Source organism: Oncorhynchus gorbuscha, linkage group LG13 (assembly GCF_021184085.1).
Source record: "Oncorhynchus gorbuscha isolate QuinsamMale2020 ecotype Even-year linkage group LG13, OgorEven_v1.0, whole genome shotgun sequence".
Taxonomy (NCBI): domain Eukaryota; kingdom Metazoa; phylum Chordata; class Actinopteri; order Salmoniformes; family Salmonidae; genus Oncorhynchus; species Oncorhynchus gorbuscha.
The window spans coordinates 85,937,404-85,942,403 of NC_060185.1; positions in this window are offsets into that span (position 1 = coordinate 85,937,404).

A 5,000-nucleotide genomic window follows, 5' to 3' on the forward strand; every position below is an offset into this window, starting at 1 on the left:
TGATGGATATCCTCCTAGTCGTCTAGCTGCCCTCCTCTGATAGATATCCTCCTAGTCGTCTAGCTGCCCTCCTCTGATAGATAGCCTCCTAGCCGTCTAGCTGCCCTCCTCTGATAGATATCCTCCTGGCTGTCTAGCTGCCCTCCTCTGATAGATATCCTCCTGGCTGTCTAGCTGCCCTCCTCTGATAGATATCCTCCTGGCTGTCTAGCTGCCCTCCTCTGATAGATATCCTCCTAGTCGTCTAGCTGCCCTCCTCTGATAGATATCCTCCTAGTCGTCTAGCTGCCCTCCTCTGATAGATATCCTCCTAGTCGTCTAGCTGCCCTCCTCTGATAGATATCCTCCTGGCTGTCTAGCTGCCCTCCTCTGATAGATATCCTCCTGGCTGTCTAGCTGCCCTCCTCTGATAGATATCCTCCTGGCTGTCTAGCTGCCCTCCTCTGATAGATATCCTCCTAGTCATCTAGCTGCCCTCCTCTGATGGATATCCTCCTGGCTGTCTAGCTGCCCTCCTCTGATAGATATCCTCCTAGTCGTCTAGCTGCCCTCCTCTGATGGATATCCTCCTAGTCGTCTAGCTGCCCTCCTCTGATGGATATCCTCCTAGTCGTCTAGCTGCTCTCCTCTGATGGATATCCTCCTAGTCGTCTAGCTGCTCTCCTCTGATGGATATCCTCCTAGTCGTCTATCTGCCCTCCTCTGATGGATATCCTCCTAGTCGTCTATCTGCCCTCCTCTGATGGATATCCTCCTAGTCGTCTATCTGCCCTCCTCTGATAGATATCCTCCTAGTCGTCTAGCTGCCCTCCTCTGATGGATATCCTCCTAGTCGTCTAGCTGCCCTCGTCTGATAGATATCCTCCTAGTCGTCTATCTGCCCTCCTCTGATGGATATCCTCCTAGTCGTCTAGCTGCCCTCCTCTGATGGATATCCTCCTAGTCGTCTAGCTGCCCTCCTCTGATAGATATCCTCCTAGTCGTCTAGCTGCCCTCCTCTGATAGATATCCTCCTAGTCGTCTAGCTGCCCTCCTCTGATGGATATCCTCCTAGTCGTCTAGCTGCCCTCCTCTGATGGATATCCTCCTAGTCGTCTAGCTGCCCTCCTCTGATAGATATCCTCCTAGTCGTCTAGCTGCCCTCCTCTGATAGATATCCTCCTAGTCGTCTAGCTGCCCTCCTCTGATGGATATCCTCCTAGTCGTCTAGCTGCCCTCCTCTGATAGATATCCTCCTAGCCGTCTAGCTGCCCTCCTCTGATAGATATCCTCCTAGCCGTCTAGCTGCCCTCCTCTGATGGATATCCTCCTAGTCGTCTAGCTGCCCTCCTCTGATGGATATCCTCCTAGTCGTCTAGCTGCCCTCCTCTGATGGATATCCTCCTAGTCGTCTAGCTGCCCTCCTCTGATGGATATCCTCCTAGTCGTCTAGCTGCCCTCCTCTGATGGATATCCTCCTAGTTGTCTAGCTGCCCTCCTCTGATGGATATCCTCCTAACTGTTGGGTCCATATCATCCGGATGTTTATTTGCAGCGTAGCTAATACCAGGTTTAGTACCAAGTTTTTATATTGGTATGTCCTTGCAGGCTGTGTAGTAGCCCATGTAACCTTTGATCATGATGAGTGATATCTTAGCTAGCCAGCTAACTTGATGAGTGGTAACTTAGCTAGCCAGCTAACTTGGGTAGCTTGCTAAATAATAGTGCAGAGCGATTAACCGAAATTGTTGTTATTTTTAGGTTTCTAAACAACGAATTGATCGACATAAGTTAAATTATTTGAATTCAATTTAGTTTTTCTTTCTGTGAGCTCAATGCGCACATCACACAATTTCTGTAGAGATAAATCAGATCCAGCCTGAACTGTGTGATGTAGTAGGGAGTTGTAGTTTCTCTAGAGATAAACCAGATCCAGCCTGAACTGTGTGATGTAGTAGGGAGTTGTAGTTTCTCTAGAGATAAACCAGATCCAGCCTGAACTGTGTGATGTAGTAGGGAGTTGTAGTTTCTCTAGAGATAAACCAGATCCAGCCTGAACTGTGTGATGTAGTAGGGAGTTGTAGTTTCTCTAGAGATAAACCAGATCCAGCCTGAACTGTGTGATGTAGTAGGGAGTTGTAGTTTCTCTAGAGATAAACCAGATCCAGCCTGAACTGTGTGATGTAGTAGGGAGTTGTAGTTTCTCTAGAGATAAACCAGATCCAGCCTGAACTGTGTGATGTAGTAGGGAGTTGTAGTTTCTCTAGAGATAAACCAGATCCAGCCTGAACTGTGTGATGTAGTAGGGAGTTGTAGTTTCTCTAGAGATAAACCAGATCCAGCCTGAACTGTGTGATGTAGTAGGGAGTTGTAGTTTCTCTAGAGATAAACCAGATCCAGCCTGAACTGTGTGATGTAGTAGGGAGTTGTAGTTTCTCTAGAGATAAACCAGATCCAGCCTGAACTGTGTGATGTAGTAGGGAGTTGTAGTTTCTCTAGAGATAAATCAGATCCAGCCTGAACTGTGTGATGTAGTAGGGAGTTGTAGTTTCTCTAGAGATAAACCAGATCCAGCCTGAACTGTGTGATGTAGTAGGGAGTTGTAGTTTCTCTAGAGATAAACCAGATCCAGCCTGAACTGTGTGATGTAGTAGGGAGTTGTAGTTTCTCTAGAGATAAACCAGATCCAGCCTGAACTGTGTGATGTAGTAGGGAGTTGTAGTTTCCCCAGAGATAAATCAGATCCAGCCTGAACTGTGTGATGTAGTAGGGAGTTGTAGTTTCCCCAGAGATAAATCAGATCCAGCCTGAACTGTGTGATGTAGTAGGGAGTTGTAGTTTCCCCAGAGATAAATCAGATCCAGCCTGAACTGTGTGATGTAGTAGGGAGTTGTAGTTTCCCCAGAGATAAATCAGATCCAGCCTGAACTGTGTGATGTAGTAGGGAGTTGTAGTTTCCCCAGAGATAAATCAGATCCAGCCTGAACTGTGTGATGTAGTAGGGAGTTGTAGTTTCTCTAGAGATAAACCAGATCCAGCCTGAACTGTGTGATGTAGTAGGGAGTTGTAGTTTCTCTAGAGATAAACCAGATCCAGCCTGAACTGTGTGATGTAGTAGGGAGTTGTAGTTTCTCTAGAGATAAACCAGGTCCAGCCTGAACTGTGTGATGTAGTAGGGAGTTGTAGTTTCCAACAGGCCAATATTCTGCATAGTTTAGCGCATAAAGTGTGGTAATAACCTACAATTACCATAATGTGAATAAATAATTAGCAGTCGTGGGCAGTCACTACCATCATGGGACTTTTATTAATTGGAGGGATGGCGCCGGGGAGGAAGGGAGGGAGTGAGGGAGGAAGGGAGGGAGGGAGGATGGGAGGGAGGGAGAGAGGGAGCGAAGGATGTTGGGAGGGAGGGAGGGAGGGAGGGAGCGAAGGATGTTGGGAGGGAGGGAGGGAGGGAGGGAGGGAGGGAGGGAGGGAGGGAGGGAGGGAGGGGGAGGGAGGGAGGGAGGGAGGGAGGGAGGGAGGGAGGGAGGGAGGGAGGGAGGGAGGGAGGGAGAGAAGGATGTTGGGAGGGAGGGAGGGAGGGAGGGAGGGAGGGAGGGAGGGAGAGGGAGGTTGGGAGTTAGGGGGTAGGAGCAAGGGAGGGAGGGAGGGAGAGAAGGATGTTGGGAGGGAGGGAGGGAGGGAGGTAGGTTGGGAGTTAGGGGGGTAGGAGCAAGGGAGGGAGGGAGGAAGGGAGGAGAGTGATATTAACAGATGGCTACTACTGAATAATGTTGAGATGGAGTGAATGTAGGAGGTTAAGGAGAGAGATGAAAGAGAAAGAGAGAGATGGCATACGGAAGGGGGAGTTAGGATTAGATGAATGGAGGAGAAAGAGCAGAGTGTAGAGTTCTCAGAGAAAGGTGGTTTTCTATTTTTAAATATATTCTTCTGGGAGTCCTTATATTCTGTTCATCCATCCTTCATTGTGACATATACCCCCTATTTCACACACACACACACACACACACACACACACACACACACACACACACACACACACACACACACACACACACACACACACACACACACACACACACACACACACACACACACACACACACACACACACACACACACACACACACACACACACACACACACACACACACACAGAGAGAGAGAGTAGTTAGTCTCAGGGTGTGTCCCTTCTCTTCTCCTCACACACCTTATTCCTGTACTTTCTCCCTGTCTTCTCTTTCTAATTCTCTCATTCTTTCTCCTCTCTCACTCTTCTCTTTCTAATTCTCTCTTTCTTTCTCCTCTCTCGCTCTTCTCTTTCTAATTCTCTCTTTCTTTCTCCTCTCTCACTCTTCTCTTTCTAATTCTCTCTTTCTTTCTCCTCTCTCGCTCTTCTCTTTCTAATTCTCTCATTCTTTCTCCTCTCTCACTCTTCTCTTTCTAATTCTCTCTTTCTTTCTCCTCTCTCACTCTTCTCTTTCTAATTCTCTATTTCTTTCTCCTCTCTCACTCTTCTCTTTCTAATTCTCTCTTTCTTTCTCCTCTCTCACTCTTCTTTCTAATTCTCTCTTTCTTTCTCCTCTCTCACTCTTCTCTTTCTAATTCTCTCATTCTTTCTCCTCTCTCACTCTTCTTTCTAATTCTCTCTTTCTTTCTCCTCTCACTCTTCTCTTTCTAATTCTCTCATTCTTTCTCCTCTCTCGCTCTTCTCTTTCTAATTCTCTCATTCTTTCTCCTCTCTCGCTCTTCTCTTTCTAATTCTCTCATTATTTCTCCTCTCTCACTCTTCTCTTTCTAATTCTCTCTTTCTTTCTCCTCTCTCGCTCTTCTCTTTCTCGGCCTGAATGGCCTCACACACAGTCAAGGCCATAGGACATGAATGCACTGTGAAAAATGATGTTGTACTCAACAACACGCACTCACCCGTCTTTTTCAGCCCCCCACGGAGGAGTTTTGTGGTCCTAACATCTCTTGTCACAAACAATGAATTTGTCCACTGGTTATATAGTAAG